The sequence below is a fragment of the Dasypus novemcinctus genome, chromosome 10 (assembly GCF_030445035.2).
Source record: "Dasypus novemcinctus isolate mDasNov1 chromosome 10, mDasNov1.1.hap2, whole genome shotgun sequence".
Classification (NCBI taxonomy): Eukaryota; Metazoa; Chordata; class Mammalia; order Cingulata; family Dasypodidae; genus Dasypus; species Dasypus novemcinctus.
This window is the reverse complement of record NC_080682.1, coordinates 82,731,446-82,751,697: the sequence shown is the minus strand read 5'-3', so window position 1 is coordinate 82,751,697 and position 20,252 is coordinate 82,731,446. Positions and strand designations below refer to the sequence as shown.

The 20,252-nt window shown below is 44.7% G+C and overlaps 1 protein-coding gene and 1 non-coding gene across 3 annotated transcripts in view; both read right to left on the bottom strand.

Moving 5' to 3' along the window:
* GALNT18 (polypeptide N-acetylgalactosaminyltransferase 18) overlaps window positions 1-20,252 on the bottom strand; it is a 344,314-nt gene that overhangs the window by 184,242 nt on the left and 139,820 nt on the right. The window lies entirely within an intron of this gene.
* LOC111762366 (U6 spliceosomal RNA) lies at window positions 9,692-9,798 on the bottom strand. The gene has a single exon (XR_002795492.1). It is a non-coding gene; the product is annotated as a U6 spliceosomal RNA (small nuclear RNA).

Here is a 20,252-nt window from a genome sequence, read left to right as displayed (position 1 = left end):
CCATCATATACTAATGGGTTGTGACTTATATTTTGAAAACGCTGATCTAGATCAATGGATTGCAACCTTTATAAATGGATGGTCCCTTTTTCATCAATGTTAAAATCTCTACCCTCCTTTCATATTATTTAAAATTTGAAAATAAATTAAATAAGCCAACTGAAAACAAAATCAAAGCAATGGCCACTTTGGAACATGATTTTTCAAAATATATGTGCCACCTAACTCTACTTTCCCCAGATTCTGATATGAACCTCCAAAGAAAGAGGGGTGGCCTCCTCCCCTCCACTGAAAATAACTTAGCCAGTGGTTTTTGAAAGAGTCAATGAAGGCCCCTTGGGGAAGGTGGACCCTGTGTGGGGCAGGGGGTAGCCAAGGTCTCTCTTTCCCCCTTCATCTGAGCAACTCTAGTTTAGCCTGTGCCATATTGGGATTCCACAAAGAGATTCTTTAAAGAAAGGGTTATGTGGTTAAAGGAAATGGTTGAAACCCCACAAGCTAGTGAGTTCATCTGCCTCATTTCCAGCCCAGAGGACAAGGCTGAGGCATCCATTCCATCAGATAGGTCAGGGGATTTGCTGAAGATGGCATGGAGAAAGCGGTGGGGGCGGCAAGGAGAGGGAAGGAAGGCAGACGGTGGGGCCGGGGGCAGTGTTCAGACAGGTCTCTGTGATGGTCTGGCAATGAGGGCAAAGGGATCAATGAAAGGACCCTCTTCCTAGGCTGTGGGTTAGATTTCTAGTAGACACAGAGAGGACAAGTGCCTTACCTCCTGGGAGCCAGGAGCCCTGCTGCACAGCTACAGGTGCCTTTGATTAATAAAAACGGGAAATAACTTGATCATCTCTGAGCACGGGCAGTATGTTTAGAGGAGAGCATCTTCCCAACCTGGGGTCCAGGAAGCAGGAGGCCCTTGATAGAGAGAAAAAAAGGCATCCCTGCTTGTGGCCATCGGCCACATACACTGTACGTGCCCACGCGGGAGGCGGAGGGAAGGGGGGCTGAGCCTTCTGAGCGTCAAGGCTCCCAACCCGGAGGCAAGGGCTACAGCAGGGTCAGCAACCCTCATCATGGCTCTCCCCAGGCCCGTCTGGCTTCTGCCCACAGTTTCTGCACTCTGCTCCTCTGGAAGTCCTCTTTTACCCAGAACCAGACAGGAGGGTCGATGGGAGGGAGGCTCTTCACACAGCTCCCACCAAGATCCTCTGAGCACAACACAGGCGGCATGCCCACCTGATGGCCAGGCAGAGCCATTGGGAAGGAAAAACACCGGAGTTCCAGCCACAAGCATCTCTGAGGGTGGGAGTCAGCCCAGGAGACCTGTCCCCGTAGGCTCACGTGTCTGCAGACCCCCAGACACCAAGTGTGCTGCTGACCTGTGTACTCAGCCCTGGCTGCCGCACATTAAAATCATGGGGGTGGGGGGGCAGACAACTGCACCCCAATAGCATCTGCTGATTCCAGGCCCTACCCCAGGTCAACAATCAAAATCTCTGGGAGTGGCCCAGGCAGCTCTTTGTTTTATTTCCTCTCCCCAGGTGATCCCAATGTGCAGCCAGCCAAGATAGAGAACCACTGGGTTGGGGGATGACTGCCACACTTCAGTGTGTCCAGGAGAATCCCTTGGCAAGTTTGGTAAACATTTAGGTTCCCCACCGCCTGCCCCCGCCCCCACCCCACCCCCGGCCCATGTTCCATCCCTAGAGATTCTGCTGCAGAAGTCTGAAGCAGGGTAAGTAGCAACAAGTCATATCAAGCCAGCCCCTCCCTAATCAACAGAGCTTCACATCAATTGTAAACACTTCAAATCACAAGTGTCAAAGCGATCTTTAATGTCCTCTTCCCTGTACAAATAGTGTAATTCTTTCATGTATCACAAATGTTATATGGGGCATTATATGATGAATTTTTCAGGTTAAATAATTTGTGTTCACTGCCCTCTTTCAAACAGCCTTTGGAAGTTGCATAACTTGTGGCTGCATGGTCTGTTTCCCTCTTCTCTTCTCCCTTGTAGAGCATCACGATGTCTTTACCTGAGCATCAGAAGTCCCCTCCTCCCCCAGGCAAATCTTGGAGAAGGACTGGACATACTCAGGTATGGAGGACATGGGCTGTGGTGGTCCCAGCCCCTGGTGAGTGAGTGTTCTCCTCCTTCCTTCCTGCAGTGTAGTTCTTTTAAGCAGTCAAGTATTGTTTTATGATTCAGAATCTTTTCTCAACACCATAAACTCCTCAGGTGGTTCTGATGGTTCCCTGAACACAGTTTAAGAAAGAGCTAAAAATGCCTCTGACCAGTTCTACCCAAAAAGCTGCTAGAGCTGGAGCTGCAGGGAGGTTGATGGGGAAGGAAAAGCAAGTCACCTGTAGACAGGATTCTCAGTTTAGGGGCTTTTACAAACTACAGAGGACGCTCAGCAGCTCTGGTCTGCCCCTCCCCTTCAAGAAGCCTGGCTTCCTGAGCAACCGTATGGAGCGGGGTGCAGCAGATGCTGCAGGTGCTGGCCCAGCAGGTCCCCACCTCCAAGGCCTTGCACTTCAGTATGAGACAGACCAGGCATATTGCTAGAATGCCATCTTACCATATTGGGATGGCTGGCTGACTGGACAGATGGATGGCCACACAGATAGATGGGCACACAGCTGCACCCGTGGTTTGGAAGGGAGAGTGTGTCAGGCTAAGGCAGGCCCAACAGAACACAACACCCAAGTCAGGTCGCTGTGAAGAAGCCCGCGCTGACGATATTTTTGGATCCTGGGAGCCAAGAAAAGCAGTCTAAGTTGCAATAAGCAAAGAGGAGCCAGTCTGCTCTCTTGCCGTTGGTAAAGTTTCTGGCAGTGCAGAAGTAACGAAGGCCTCAAACCAGGGGACCAGACTGTTACCGGGGCCATCACAGAGGAAGTGGATGGGAGGCACCAGGACAGCTCTGCAAACCTGCCCCTCATCACAAGCAGCTCCAGAGCTTCACAGCCAGGTGAGCCTTAATGTAGTCATCAGATGGCATCGCCTTCATCTGTGCTCCAGGCCTTTTCTTGGAGCACAGAGAGGCCCCACAGAGGCAGACGGGGCAGCAGGAGCACAAGCAAACAGGCAGGAAGCTCGCCCAGGCCAGAGACTTGGACGGCTGTCATCAACCCCCTCAGAGCCCCATCTCACACACTGATGAACCAACCACTAGAATCCACTTTGTGAGGGAGCATGGCAAAGTGGTCAGGAGCGTGGGTGCAGAATTTGATAGATCAGGGCTAGACTGCCAGCTCCACCACTTACAACCTGCACAATTTTAAGTAAGTTCCTGAAGAGTCACCTTGGCAGCATCTTGGGTTACTCACCCATTGAAAGTGGATAAAAAGAACATCCATTCTCATGCAAGTTGGGAAGAGTAAAGAAAAGAATTCAAGTGAAGTGCTTAGCAATGCCTAGGACATGGTAAGCTTGCCATCAATGTTAGCTAGTTATATTCTTGTTGCTATGGGGAATGGTGTCAGCATGGCATAGTGAAGAAAATCAAGTGCTGAGAAGCCAAATTCCCAAGCCCAAGTCCCCACTTTGTCCGTACTAGCTGCATGACCTTGTACACCCAACTTTTCTAAGCCTCAGCCTCCTCATCTGTAAAATGGAAGTGAAAATTATACTTGTCCTATATGCCTCGAAGGGCTTGTGTGTGTTCTTTGAAGCATGTGTGGCACTGTGTTCATGCCAATTTTACTGTCAGCATGTTTTGAATTGATCTTCTTGTCCCTCAGCCTGGTGCAGGAGTGGATTATCTGACCATTCTTCAGCACACCTAATGTGACAGCACCTGCTGCTTCAGTTACTTTTCCTTCCTTGACAACAGCTGGGGGGATCTTGTTCTACAGATAACCAAGGAATTCAAAAATCCATTCAAAGCTCAGCTTGAAGCTCAGCTTAATTAGCCAGCAGTGCTAGGAATGATACCTCAAAAGGAAGTCTGCCGGGTGACATCATCAGCATGGTGACATAAGCCATCCTCTGGAAAAGTCTTCCCTCAGAATCAGCTAAAAATAGGACAAATCCCACTTGCTTAGAACTTTGGAGGACAATAGCCTCCACAAATACTGAATTGAAGATACAGGAGAAGAATCTACAAGATCAGGTAAGAAATGTCCCCCTGGACCCAATGGTCCATCCCCCTCCCCCTCACCTGGGCCCACGCAGCTTGGTGCTTGCCCTCACACACACAGGCTATAGAGCCACTCACAGCAGCAAGTTAGAACTCCATGCATATCCAGGCACTGTGACCCAAATCCTCAGACTCAGGGCAGAACATAAGCTGCTAAATAGTAATGTATATAACTACCCACCCCCCATCCCTAGGGGCAGGGGGTAAGAGAGACTATAGCAAAACTGATGGCATGAGGTGCACTTACTAAATCCAGTTTCTGTTGATTGGATGACCTAAACAAAAATGGACCTTTCTGGAGTGGCCACATCTGGCTCCCCAGGATAGAATACCCTAACTGAGAAGAAACCAGAGGAAGAAAAATCCCAGAGGGAAAAAGGGGAGTGTTAAACCGAACAGCTATAAAGCAGAAGGGTCCCAGGAGTGAAAAGTGTAACAGTAAAGAAAAGGGGGCACTGAGGGAGGGGGAAGAATTTAAACAAATTATAGAAGCTGGGGAGGAAATTCTGCACAAAACCAAGCAAATCAAGATCCCCAGAGGAAGGAACAAAGGAAAGGAAGCTTTATCCTGGAGGTGAAACAAATGCACAAAAAGTACAATCATAAAAATTGTACCACATATACAGGGCAAGAATCAGATAAAGAAGACTTGAGAAAATTTGAACAGTTAAACATGGGTTACCCTAAAGGTCTAGAATAAGCTGGTCTAAGCATCAAAGACGAACCTTAACACAAAGCCAATTAACAATAAAGCCCTAGAAAAGAGGGAGAAATTGACCTTCAGAGTTAACTCATCAAGATAATAAGATGCCCAGACATCAGCAAAAATTTGCAAGCCATACTAAGAAACAGGAAGATATGGCTCAGCAAGGGAACAAATTAAACTTCAGAGGAGATACAGAATTTAGAACAACTTATCAAAGAAGTTCAAACAAAATCTCCTAAATCAATTCAAGGAGATGAAGGAAAATATACAAAAAGACATAAAGGATATTAAGAAGACAATGTATGAGCATAAAGAAGAATGTGAAAGCAAAAAAGAAGAAACATAACAGAAATTATGGTGATGAAAAGCACAATAAGAGAGAAAATCCACAGCTAACATCATAATAGTGAAAGACTAAAAGTTTTCCCTCTAATAACTGGAATAAGAAATGAATGCCCACCACCACTACTGTTATTTAACATTATGTAGGAAGCTCTAGTCAGAGCAGTTGGCAAGAAAAAGAAATAAAAAGCATCCAAGAAAAGGAAAAAAAATAAACTTTCACTGTTTGCAGATGACATGATTCAATATATAGAAAGTCCTGAAAAATCTACGACAAACCTATTAGAGCTAATAAACAAATTCAGCAAATTGGCAGGGTAGAAGATCAACATACAAAACTCAGTAGTGTTTCTATACACTAGTAATGAGCAATCTGAGAAGGAAATCAAGAAAAAAAAATTCCATTTACAATAGCAGCTAGAAGTATCAAATATCTGGGAATAGATTTAACCAGGGATGCAAAGGACTTATACACAGAAAATGATAAAACACTAAACACTGCCAAAAGAAATCAAAGAAGACCTAAATAAATGGAAGGACATTCCATGTTCATGGATTGGAAGACTAAATATCATTAAGATGTCAATTCTACCCAAAATGATTTACAGATTCAATGCAATCCCAATCAAAATTCCAACAGTCTACTTTGCAGAAAGGAAAAAGTCAATTATAAAATTTATTTGGAAGGGCAAGGGGCCCCAAATAGCCAAAACCATACTGAAAAGCAAAAATGAAGTTGCAGGACTTGCAGAAATAGACCTTGTCTGTATGGCAATTGATTTTTGACAAGATTGCCAAGTCCATTCAATTGGGAAACAGACTCTTCAACAGCGCTGGGAGAACTGGTTCTATATGCAAAAGAATGAATGAGGAACTATGTCACACCATATACAAAAATTAACTCAAAATGGATCAAAGAGATGTAGCTCAGTGGTTGCACACCTGCTTCCCATGTAGGTTTAACCCCTGGTACTTCCTTTAAAAAAAACAAAACTGTGATTTCCATCTTGGGAGCAGGTGTAGCTCAGTGGCTTGAGCGCCTGCCTCCTATGTATGAGAGCCCAGTTTCAATCCCTGGTACTTTCTTTAAAAAAAGGTGGATCAAAGACCTAAATACAAACCAGGAATATAAAACTCCTAGCAGAATATGTAGGGAAACATCTTCAGAATCTTGTTTTAGGCAATGGTTTCTTAGACTTTATACCCAAAGCATAAGTAACAACAACAAAAAACAGATAAATGGGACTTCATCAAAATTAAAAACTTTTTTCCATCAGAGGGTTTTATCATGAAAGTAAAAAGACAACCTACTCAATGGGAGAAAATATTTGGAAACCACATATCCATTAAGGGTTTAATATCAAGAATATATAAAGAAATCCAACAATTTAACAATAAAAAGGCAAACAACCTAATTTAAAAATGGGCAAAAGATGACTTGAATAGACATTTCTTCAAAGAGGATATACAAATGGCTGAAAATCACATGAAAAGATGCTCAACATCACCAGCTATTAGAGAAATGCAGATCAAAACCACAATGAGATACCATTTCACACTCATTAGAATGGCTACTATTAAAAAAAAATAAAATGTAAACTGTTGGAGAGGATGTGGGGAGAAATAGGAATACTCATTCATTGTTGGTGGGAGTGCAAAATGGTGCAGCCATTGTGGGAGAGAGCTTAATAGTTCCTCAGAACGCTAAGTATAGAATTATCACATGACCTGGCAATCCCTCTGCTATGTATATACCCCAAAGAATTGAAAGCATGTACTCAGCCGGATGTTCATGGCAGCACCATTCACAATTGCCAAAAGTTGGAGGCAATCCAAGTGCCCATTAACTGATGAATGGATAAATAAAATGTAGTATGTACATACAATGGAATATTGTTTGGCAGTAAAAATGAATGGCTTCCTGATACACACAACAACACAGATGAAACCTGAAGACATTATACTGGGTGAAATAAGTCAGACATCAGAGGATAAATATTGTATGACCTCACTGATATGTTAAAATTTGAATAAGCAAATTCAGAGAGTTAGAATCTAGAATATTGGTTATCAGGGACTGGGCTGGGGATGGAGAATAAGGAGTTAAAGCTTATTGTACAGAATTTCTATTTAGGTTGATGGTAAGATTTTAGAAGTGAATGGTGATAATGGTAGCCCATCTTTGTGAGTGTAATAAGCAGCACTGAATTATATATGTGAATGTGGTTAAAAGAGGAAATTTTAAGCCATATATATGTTACTAGGACAAAAATTTAAAGACAAAGCGTAGGACTCTATGACACTGAACCCTATTGTAAATAATGGACTATAGTTAATAGTACAAGTATACAAATATTCTTTCATGAATTACAAAAAAAAAAGAGGGGAAGGCTGCCCACTACACGGCCCTAATTTGTTGCTATCTGCCTTCTAGCCCATGATCATATCTTTCATAAGGACCAATATAGATCTCTAAGGCTGGAATAGGATCAAGCAGGGTTCATCTGACATCCACTATCTTCTGGAGAGTGTCCCCTCACTCCCCTACCCTTAAATCCATTCCTTGTCTAAGTCTGCCATTGTGCTGAGTCTGTGTCTCGATGCTTAACCTCTGACTTGTCTCAGTTTGATCCAAAGGGACCATTTTGGGCTCCTCAGATAGGCGCCTAGCCTTATTCAACTCTGGATCCCTGTATCACGGTGCCCAAGGCTGGCCACGTAGATGGTGTTGATGAAAATTTGCTGATAGATGGTTTGTGGGTTGGTTGTATGGGAATGAGTATAGGGTCCCTTAGGTTTCCCGCTTCCTCTTCCAGCCTTTTCCAAAGGAGTCTGGGGGCTCATGTGGGAGTCAGATAAGGACATTTGCCTCAGGTATAATCTAAGGACGCTTTTCAGCTTCTTTAACACTGAGCCCAGGTGGAGGAGAACACATTCACAGACATTAGCGATTCCATCAGATCCTAGAGCCCTAAGACCTGGAGAGGTTTCAGCCTACTCTCCCTGCAATAATTGTGGACATTTCAAGTCAGCTGATCCCCTAGCCATAAGTTTTCCAAAGGTTCACTGTCCTCCGAATGGATTTTGTTCTTTGAATCACACTCGTGTTCTCCTGCATCGTTAACTGCTTCCCATAATGACTTTCAGAAAATGCACTTAGAACAAACCTCAGCAGTAGCAACAACAACCAGAAAGACTGCCTGTCTAATCTGCTTCCCTCACTTAGCTTAGCTTTATCCACTGACAGTGACACTGGAGGTAGGAATATTTTTAAGCCACACTCAAGGTATTTCCCTGCTTTGGGAAGTCTCAGAGGCAGCTCCCATTCATGCTTGGCCACAGCCATTTATTCTCACTGTGTCCTTGAGTGCTGGAGACCCAGGACCACCAGGGTCAGGGTCAGGGTCAGGAATTCAGCCCATGGGCCCCACAGTTAAGAGCCTGGGCACCAAGTTACTGCTATATGCTGCCTATGTATATGCATGTTCCTACTACCGGGGTAGTGGAAATTATACCCTTTCATGGCCCACGTTTATGCCTTTGCCTATAGGGGGGCTCTATCACCCTCCCAAAAGATGGGAAGAAACCTCTGATCCTTCTCCACATATCTTACCTCCTCTCTATCTTTAGAGTGTGAGGAAATGCCAGTGTCCATCACAGGATGGAAGGGAAAGTAGCTATCCTCTAGAACCAATTTTTCCTAGAGTATTGAACTTGGGAATGGTGACAGGATGACTACTCACAAGTAAATTTAGACATTTTGATCTTTATATGATTTCTGTCTACTACTCACCTAGTTGAGATATTAGCAGAGAGTTGGGATTGACTGAAAGACCACCTAAGGCCCACTAGCTGGGCTCCCTGTCAAATCTCAGATGCCTACCTTCCTCCAGAGATCTTCTTACTGCCACTGTGAGCCCTATGCTGGTCTGTAGCAACATCTCCCCAGGGCCTGTCCCCTCTCTCCCATACCCAAGGACAGGGAAGGACTGCCAGGACCTGAAGCTGCCATAGGGAGTCCATGCTACATGCTCAGTCTAAAGACAACTCTGGCCCTAGGACACAGGTGCCTTCTTCCACTCCATGCCCCCATCCTAAAAATCTTTGCTTGGGAGGCAAATGTCCCTCCCAACAGACTCTTGATTCCTCCCCCACCCCACCCCACCCCAGTGCACACTAGTCATCACTCTCTTATCTGTATCTTCACTCCCTCCCTTTCCTTGCAGTCATTCTCCTTACATCACGCATGTACCCCAGCTCCCCCCATCTAATAAAGCCTTTCTGGCTCCCTCTTACTCTATCCTCTCATTTCTGTCCTTTTCTTTACTTCCAGTCTTCTTCTTTTATTTTGATTGATTGATTGATCGATTGATTAGAGAAGTTGTGAACTTACAAAACAATCATGCACATGTGTGGAATTCCCATACAATCCCTTCCACCAACACACTACCTTGCTGTGGAACATTTGTTACAGATTATACGATACTATCATCAGACTATTAAAAATATGGAATGCTTCAAGAAGTTGCATGTCATGCTTGTGCAGAGGCCATGCTAATCATCTCTATATCATTCCAATTTTAGTATATGTGCTGCTGAAGCGAGCACCCAGTGTTCTTATAAGAGAAGTCTACACTGACTGCCTCTTCCCCATTCATCTTAAGGTGGTTTTCTACCCTTCTCATGGTTACAGTGGTTCCTCAAGGGCAGGACTATGCCCTCAGGACATGTCAGTTCCCAGAACATGGTACACAGCTTAGCATATAATAGATACACAACAAGTGATTGAGGAGGAATGAATGAATGAACATCACTCAAATAAGTCACATCCGATTTGGGGCCCCATTCCATCATGTATAAGCAGATAGAACTGGACCGCTCCCTCCATGGTGTCCTGACAGGCAGGTGGTAACTGGCTGCTCACACTGGTACAGGTAATTGGAGCAGCAACATTGATCCCAGGCAATCTTCTTCTTGCTATGATTCCATAGTTCTCTTTCAACATACCCCCCTTTCCTTTCACTTTGTCGCACACACCAGCTCCACCATGAGATTTTGAGTTTAATTGAGATAATGTTTCTAAAATCTATAGCACAAGACGTGGCAAAAGGAGAACTCATCCAGAGCAGGGCTAAGCAAGGAAACTAAGGCTCAGAGAAGTTAAGTAACCTGCCTGAGATACCCAGCAAGAAAGTAACGTAGGCAGGATCTCAAATCTGGAGTCCTTTCTTGTGGCAGGCACCTTCTGAAAGCTAGGCCTGTTGGCCCATTTGACTCCTGCCTGCTCTGTCCCTAACTGGATTGTGTTTGATAAATAAAACGGCTTTGCAGCCTGACTCTTTCCATTGGCAGTAGAGTTGTCCTGGGGCCATGAAGGGCCTAGGAAAGAGCTGGCCTGAGAGTGAAGGGGATAAGGCTGAGCAACCAGGAGAGCAAAAGCGGTCTCAGCAGAAAAGCAGGAAGCAATTTGCATTTTATTTAGAGTTCACTTGCAAGATAAGTAGGTTTCTTTGGAGTGTGCAGCTGGGAAAGAAGGGGTGATCCATCTCACACTAGGAACAGCTGATAGCAACCAATCCCACTGGGAGGACAGGGGCTCTACAATCTGGAAGCGGGCCATGCTTCCCACTGTTTTACACCGCCTGGCTGGGGCAAAGAGCTCTTTGCAGGGCCCAGAGCCAAAGCCCAGCTGTCAAGACCCCTGGCAAGGGCAGGTCCAGGGCTGGGAGGGGAAGAGGGGCCACACAGGACTGGGGGTGCGTGGGAGACAGCCCTTCCCCTCAAGCTCTCTCTGGCCTGATGTATTTCTTGGGGTTGCCCTTCTCTGCCCCAGTAAATCGAATTCATGTCAATTTAAGATGGGTATATCCAGAGAGAGGCGATAGAGAACACACTAAAATGTCAGCAGTTAGTTCTGGGTAGAACCACTGATGGTGACTAGTTCAATAATGGGAAAACAAAAATAAATGTCATTTTAAGTGCTTATTGAACCCCTACTGAATGCACAGAATAGGGCAAAAATACACAGACTCTTATACATTTAGTCTAGTTGAAGTGATAAAACTAAGGATTAAAGTGTTTAAGTAGTTTGAATCAGCTATGTTTATAAAACACCTCTATGTACAGATGCTCTCCCAAGTATTTTCATGTACATTATATCATTTCATCTGCAGAATAACCCCATGGGGTAGGTATTATTATCCCCATTTTATAAATGAGAAAACCGACTCTCACCCAACGAACCGTCGTCTACTCTGCCCCACTGTTCCTACTACGACTCCCCAAGGCACTGGCAACCCATCTCTGGCACACGAAGGCCCAGAAAAATCCCTGGAACTGTGCGGAATGTTATTGAATGAAATTAAATAGAACTCAATAGGGCTACTGTCGCTTATTTGACTATCTCAAGGCAAGATACTCTGAGGCAAGAGCTTTGGATGAGTGAAAATGTATTTATTGAGCAATCAAAGGAAAGTGCTCTGGGTCGAGAATATGCTCTTGTAAATGATTTATTTTATAAATACAAACCCAGGCTTATTCAAACATTTGGAATGATAGATTAGCCTTTCGATGGAGAATCTGCATTTTAACATAAAGGTGTCTTAGTTATTCACCAGAGATGCAAGGTCCGATTAATGCTGTATATTTAGCATTTAGAAAGCCTCAGGATTCCAGAAAGCTCATTTCAGGCCTGAAGGCAGCAGCATGTGCAGACTGTGTGGTGAAATCCCTGAGCTTCACCTCCAGTACCCTCAACACCATCTCTAGAGGAAGGAGCGGGGGATAGCACCACCAGACAGTGTTTTTTCAAAGCCAAATGTGGGCTGGGGGAGAGAAAGAGGCAAGTTCCCTCCCAAGTCCTTATGTTTGTTCACCACCAAATGCTCGTTGAGCACCTGTTACCTATGGGTCACCGTGCTACGCCCTTGAGGCTCCCCCACTGGACACTCCTGGCTGGTCTCCGCCTCCTGGAGCCTACCTGCTCTCACTGGAGGCAGACATGAAAGGAAACAAACTAAGAAACCAGGCCTTGCAGGTTGTGGCAATTGTTATCAAGGAAACAAACTCAGGGGCAAATAAAAAGCCAGCCGGAGGAGGGAGGCGCTCAGATGGAGCGATCAGCAAAGGAAACACGTGAGCTGGTGTCAAATGAGGAGGAGGAGCGACAGCAGAAGAGCAGCCCTGGGGCCAGAAACAACTGGATAGGTTCAAAGGACTGAAATCGGTTCTCCACTCGGTGTTTAGAGAAATGAAATCTCATGCTTTAGAAAAATAAAAGAAAACTTTAGAAAAATCTCACACTGCTTAGAGAGCGAGAGGGTAAGAGCAGGAGGATGGAGTTGGGTAGGAAACCTGGGGAGAGAGCCTAGTAAGCCGGTTCAGGGCTTGGCTTTTTTTCTGAAGCCATGGGAAACCTGGGAGGGTTTTGAACAAAGGACAGCATGATCCGGTTAACGTATTAAACAGTTCATCCGAAGAATGGATAGGAGGAGACCAGTTAGAAGCTATGATTAAGTCCAGGAAAGAAGTGGCTTGGTTGAGGGAGGCAGTTTAGAGATGGAGAGAGGTAACTGGATTCATGATACATTTTTGGAAGTGAAAACACCAAGCTCTAAAGTTAAGCAAAGGTGGATTCATTCAATCGCTCATTCATTCATTCAACAAACACTGAAGAATCAAGAAACTTAAAAGCCCAAGCATTTATTCAGGACCTTATCTACTATGTTTTAAAACTGCAGAGGCTCCCAACTATGGGAAGAGTTGACAGAGCACAGGCAGGCCTTTGGAGGTCTCAAATTCACCACAGATGATGGATAGATAATCTAGAAAATATATTAAAGGACCTGAGATAAAGTATTTACTCCAAAGCTGTGTGAAATGTCCTGGCCTGCCTTTCCCAGAGTTGAGGTCTAGATATAAAAGTGGTATGTGGGAACTCTCTGTACTGTCTGTTCAATTTATCTGTAAACGTAAAACTGCTCTAAAATACAAAGTTTATTAATTAAGGGGGGGAAACTGCAGCAAAGAAAAACCTTTTTGGCAGTCTTTTTAAATATAATTTTTAAATTATAGAAGTGTAGGTTTACAGAAAAATCATACAGAAAATATTGAGTTCTCACACTCTTCCCCCTTCCCCATTATTAACACCTTGCTTTAGTGTGGTGCCTTCATTACTATTAATGAAAGAATATTCTTAAAATTGTACTATTAACTATAGCCCATAATTTACATTAGGGCTCACCGTTTGTGTTGTATAGTCTTAGTTTGTTGTTTTTTAAAATTTTTATTCCAGTAACATATCTACAACTTAAACTTGCCCCTTTTAACCATATTCAAATATAAAATTCAGTGCTGTTAAGTGCATTCACAATGTTGTACTACCACCACCAACATCCATTACCAAAACTTTTAATTAAGGGGAATAAAAGAAAACTGCAGCAAAGAATACAATTGGGGGGGGGGGGGGTGAAGAAAAGAAAAGAAAAAGCAAAGCATTCTGGTGCCGATGTCTCCCTGTCCCATTCCTGGGTGTCCTGTGCAGCCTCTGCCCTGTATCTCAGCACCCTGAGGGAACAGAAAGAGGGACTGCTGAGTACCATGTAAATGTCAACTTTCTTCCATTTCAATTTTATCACAACAAAGAGAATAACAAACTAAGAACCTTTCTTTCTTTTTCTTATACTTCTTTGTCTCATTTCTCTAGGTGCTTTCTACCTGCATAATACATTGTGTTACCATATTACAGTCACCGCATCTCAAATAGCTACTAATTATCATATTTCTAGAGCCTGTTAACATCCACTTTCCACAGCGATATCCTTCTAAAGCTCCATGTGAGTCATTTATTTCTTTTTTTTATGAAGATCACAGGTAGGTGCTCGGTGAAAAAAACAATCATTAATCTCATTAAAACAGCAGGGTGAGAAGCTGAGAGCATGGCTCTTGACATCCTAAGAGTTGAGAGTTGTGGCTCCCAAGAGTCCAAACTGCATTTTGTTCTTTTTAGTCATAATGAATGTTAAATTCCAAAAGCATACTCTAAGACAGTCTTCAAAACTTGAGCAGAGGCTGCCAGATCCCGTTGCTTCTGCTCAGCAGGCACTCAGTACTGCCAGCTCTTGGAAACCATGTTGACAGTTGTTTATCTGCCCAGCACTTATTTATTGTCTTTTCAGAAGATGCCCATCCTGAGGCAGTTACATTAGGAAACTGGAGAAGGGCCAGCCCAAATGTCCAACCTAACTGCCCTTCGTTGGAGGGCCTCGAGTGAAACACGTCCCAGTGGCACAGTCTTAGTCCACACAACTCATCTGCCACAGGAACATGTCGACTCCACAGAATTCCAAATTACGCAGCCCCTGACTCTGTCTACTCAGGAAGAAGCAGATGCCAAATCCAAGATCAGAGCTGGGAGAAGCTCCAGTCTTTGTGACCCAACAAATCTATGCTCAAGACCTCCCTACCGTACAAGGAAATGACTTGCAATGATAGAAATTTGGACACGATAATAAACACGGAAGTGTTCCCCACTGTTCAGCCCTCCCTTCTTGTCTTCTAGAGTCTGTGATCCTTGTATCAGTTCAAGCATCTTATTTTCCCTTCATGTCTGCCAGCCAGGTCCATGGAAAGCAGGAATCAACTAGTACAGTCCTCCCCAGAACCAGCAGATAACTCTAGCTCAACACCAAGTTTCTCATGGTAGCAGTGGAATTTCGGGGGTGTCATATAAACATTGAAAACAGTAATAATAACAGCACAAAAAGGTGACTCCTCATAGTCATGAGATTCCAAACTCTTACCCTCACAAGAGCTGACTTATTAGGGCCTCAAACCGTTCAGATAGGGCATGTAAACATTAAAAAAACAAACAAACAAGGAAATAGAAGTCTCTTCTCTGTGTTTACTCTTGTGGTTATTAGGAGTACTCAAAGCCAGGGAATGTGATTCCTCCTGGGTAAACAGAGCTAATTGGACATATTCAGAAGGGAGAAATTTCTCTCATAGCCTATAAAATTAAAGGCAATAAATAAGCAAATAAAACGTGTTTCCTGTGACTCTGGGGGTGCAGTGGCATCCTCCTTTATTGGCTCATAAAGCATTGCCAGACATTCTTGCTCTACATTCTTGCTCTATCGACAGCTCGGGTGACAAGCCTGAGCTATCAGCTTACTAATTGGAATGTCTTTTTCTGGGGAAAACTTTTTCTGACGGAATCAAATTTCCAGCCCCCACTGGCATTTTTCAGGAGCCATAGCTCAGAGGCCCGTAGACATTCGAGCTGAATATTTTACAGCAATTTTGGCACAGTCTGTCAGGAGTGTAAGGCAGCTTGTGAAGATGCCCATGGAACAAGGCACCAAGCCACAGTGGACACCAGGTGCCCAAGTGAGTTCTTAGATACATCAGTGTGTGAAATTTCAAAGTAGTGATTGAAAACCGATGAATGATTTACCCCAATCGAGGGGATAAAGACTGGGCTGTTAAGGATTCAAGAGAGGACTTCTGAGTTGGGAGTCCCCAAGGGGAAAGGCTGGATGACCTACCCCCCTCCAAGCTTCTTCATAGAACTACCTACAGAAGCGATATGTATTCCCTGAAGTTGGGGGACACTAAAATCTGCGCCTGACTCCCGCCTGGGAAAGCTAAAGCTGCCCCAGAAACGCCCTCCAATGGAAGGACAAGGATGTCTGAAACATTTACTGTTCAAAGCGCCTGCGGTAATTTTAACCGGCATTCTGCTCAAGGAGGCTGCCTACCAGGGGAGGCATGCCTGTAAGCGGAGGTAGGAGCACGACCAGGACAGAAACCTTGCAGGACTGCGAGCAGCCGTGACAGCTGAGGCTCAGCCTCTGCCAAGGACGTCGCAGTCAGCTGGCCCAGGAGGGCAGTCGCCAGAAAACTCATGACAATTATAACGCAAGAGTCATGGTAACCTTCCGCCAGGCCCAGAGGGCACGAAGCCATCTTAGGACAGTGTCACTCAAGGAAGAGTCACCCCTCTCCACCCTCCTCCTCTCTAGAATGGTGAGAGAGGGCAGCCAGCAAATAGGGGTGGGGGCCGAGGAGAGAAGTGGGACCACACTCCCCCTCCTTGGACTACATTCTCTGGAGAAGAATTAAGTTATACAGCACGGGACTCTTTTAATGACTTGCTTATGGTTTAAACTAATCATAGGATGAAGGTCTTACCCGGTGGTGGAAAAAAGAAAAGTCATGATTCTGTCTGAAGTTTCAGCCCATAGCAGAGGAAGACTTCCTCCCATTAAGCACATTTAAAAGGACAATAGCATCAAAAATAAAGATGCTTCTATGACTATACCCCAGGAATCTTCCTTATTCAAAGAATACCAAGTCAAAGCAGCAAGGAGAGGCTCTATTTCATCATCCATGGTCGATGGCTAATTTTGCCAAAAAGTCCTGTGTTTGAGAAATGATCCCTTCGGGACACTGCACTCTCTCTAAGATCAGAAGCTTCAATCCATTGGGTCTGGATTTTTCTAACTGAGGAGGGAGTGGCTTTATGTTCTCGGCAAAACAGATCTATGTTCAGGCTTGTTTGTCTAGGTTTGCAAAGATTATCTGGGGTTATAAAGAAGATTCTAAAAGTTTCCAAAGAGGAAAAATAGGCCATATAAAAAGAAGCAAAAAATTGGATGGCATCAGATCTCAAAAGCCACACTGGAAGCTGGAAGATAATGAGTCAGTACCTTCAAAATTCTGAGGTAAATTTGTTTCAACTTAGAGGTCTAAAGCCAGCTAACTTGTCAATCAAATGTGAAGGTAGAATAAAGACATTTTCAAACATGCAAAGGCATAATTTTTATTTTTCTTGGACCTTTTCTTAGGAAGCTATTGAAAGATGTGTTTCTATTAAAAGGGAGTAACCCAAGAAAGAAGGGATTAATGCAGAGGATTTAGGGCAGGAGCTAGGAAGAGGGACTTCCTGAGATGAGGACACACTGAGGCTTCAGGTGGCAGCACTGCAGCAGGCCTGGCGCAGAAGGATCTAATGCTCCAGGCAACAATGAAATTGATGGATTAAATGATATAGTCAAACATTTGGAAAGTATCATCAATGACATAAAAGCAGATCTGATAGAGCAAACAGGAAAAAAATCAGTATTAAATGCTTATGTAATCTTTTATATTAAAAGGGCAAATATTCACAGTATATCTAGTGTGTGCCAGTTTGCCCTCAGATCCATTCCTTGCTCTTCTCTGGCCTGGGGGTGACAGAGGAAGCGGGAGTTGACTCCTGCAGAATGCATTCACCAGCTGGCTTCTCCCTGCATGTCACCAACAGCAGGCACTGAGGGGGAGATTGAACTGTAGAGGAAGGGAGAAGCAGGTTAATTGTCCCCCTCACTCTCTTCCTCAAGTGGCATCTCCTACAGAGGTGGCGTCTCCTTCATAGCCTCAGCTCCTCTTGGAAAGGCCTCCCTTGGTTCCACATTCTACCAGGTGGCCCAGTGTCCTGGGCTCTGGCAAAACTGTCCACACCCTTGGCTCTCCAGCCATAGGCATAATTATAGCTTCCTGCTGTTGCTACTCTCTGGGTTGACTCAACTTCCTCTGTTTGGCTTCTCAGCTCTTCCATTACCTTTATAACCAATTCCCTGAATTAATCCCATTCTGCTTGAAATGCTTAGTGATTTCTATTTTCCTAACTGGACCCTTATTGACTGAATCCAGAAAAGCAAAAGTTGACATCATGGTAGTCATTACATATTGCCATCTTCCATTGGCCTAATTGTCTGAATTAGTTGCAGGGAGTCTCTCTTATCGCTGGCACTGCCGTCTGAGCTGCAACAGTCTAGGAAACATGTTACAGATTTGTTGGGCTCTGACCACTGCTCACCTGGTCTCAGTGCTGCTTTTGGGATCGGAATCTATAATGCAGTGGCCGCCATTCCAGCAGCAGGGACGCACTGACAGCAGAAGAGGGGGATGGCTAGAATGGCTCCAGCTCTCCAGAGTCTCCCCTGACTCTCCCAATGAGTACCTTCATCCCCTAAATCAGCATTTCTCACAGTGTGCCCTGCAAAAACCCAGTTCTGGTAGATGGAAGTTTCCATGGCCAAACGATTATGGGAAATATTGACTAATCCTTGTTAAGTTAAAAGGTTCCTGACTCAGGATTCCTTAGAACTTTGATGCACACTGGGAACCTCTGAGAGTGAAACAATTGCAGCATGGGCCAAACTCACATGACTGAGGAACTCTCCTGTGTGGAGCACATCCCAGGACTGATGTTCGGTGGAACTTGCTTTGGGAAATCCTTCCATCAAGTACTCTTCTTCAGACTCCTTAGCACTGACCTTCCAATTTAATGGAATTCACTCAAAATGCTTCCAGAACTCCTAAATATTCCAGTGAGACCATGGTGGCAGGCTGCATTGGGTCTAGGCAGCTATAAACAGCAGAAAGGAGCCAGGTAAGTGAGCAGGGGGATGCAGAGAACCACCGAGTCACCAAAGCAGCCTCCTAAACCCAGCAAGATGAGTCTTCCCCAACTTCCCACGAGAGAAGGCAGTCTGTGCCACTCTATTAGACAGCCAAAGGGGTACTGATACAAAATACAAGAAATCCATTGGCTTTTATAAAGGGTATTTATTTGGGGCAGAAGCTTACAGCTACCAGGCCATAAAGTGTAAGTTACTTCCCTCACCAAAGTCTGCTGCAATGTGTTGGAACAAAATGGCTGCAAGGTTCTAGGTTCTGGCCTTCCTCTTCCTCTTAAAGCTCCACGGTCCTAGCTTCTTCCAATCTCAGCCCTAGGCTGGGATAAGTCTCATCTCTCTCCCAGGGCTTGTTTCTCTTTGGGCTCAGCTGCTCTGCTTTCTCCACAAGACCAGCTGTAAATTATCAGACAAATGGCTCATCTCTCTTCCCAGGGCCTCTGCCTTGTCTACCAGAGCCTTCACGATCTGTTTCTCTGTGTATTTATTTCCCAGGATTCCAGCATCCAAAAACTCCAACTAACTCCTCTGCCTTGTCGTTTTCTCTATGAATCCCCACCCACCAAGGGGGCAGAGGCTCAACATCCTACTGACATGGTCCAATCAAAGCCCTAATCATAATTTAATAAGTAAAAGTGAAACCTCTGAAATTAATACAATCTAATATACCCAGAGGAGCAGACCAGTTTATAAACATAATCCAATACCTATTTTTGGAATTCATAAACAATACCAAACTGCTACAGTCACTCTCACCTTGGCTTCAGCACAGCCCACTCAGTTCCCTCTAGGCCCCATGCTCCCATACCTCTGAGCTTCTGCTTGTGCTGTTGCCCTTTTCTAAAACATTGATCACTCTTTCTCAGTTTGGATTTCCCCAGAAGCTGACTCTGAGACAAGGATTTGAGTACCAGGAGGAGGTGAACAAAACACTGGCAAGGGAGAAAAATGAGACGAGGGTGGGAAGGCAGGCGATATCAGGTGCCAGCAGGGGATTGCTGCTGAATCCTACTGGGGAAACTCAGTGTAGGTCACACATCTCAGCGTTATGTCCCCGAGTGGGCAAGGAAACTGGGGTGTTTATCCAGCATCTCTGTCACTCGTTGGTGGATGGCTGCTGCAGGGAACAATCCCTTGCAGTGCTGGCTTGCCCCAGCAGAGTGGACACCAGTGGAAAGAGAAAGCACCCAGTCAAAGAGGTTTAGGTGCAGGTGGTGGGGAGTTGGGCCCCGTGCATGGAAGGAGCAGGGCAAGGGGCTAACACTGACTGCATCTGCGATACCTGATGTTTTTCACTCCTCCTACCCTAGCGGGCCCTTCAGAAAACATGGACCTTGGTTGTCTTATTCACAGCTGTATCCCCAGTGCATAAATAAGTCAGTGTTATATCCTGTATCTGTTGAATGAAGGGGTCCCTCAAAGCACAGCCTGAATACATTTCCCTTGGACTGATAAACCATCCTATTCCACAGAAATCACCTCTCCTCCATCTAGGTCCCACAGTCCCCAGTGCCCCTCTCTAACCACACTGAATTATAATTGTGGGTGTCCTTGTCTGTTTCCCCTTCCGGGCCGTGGGTTCCTTGAGAAGGTTCCTGCTTT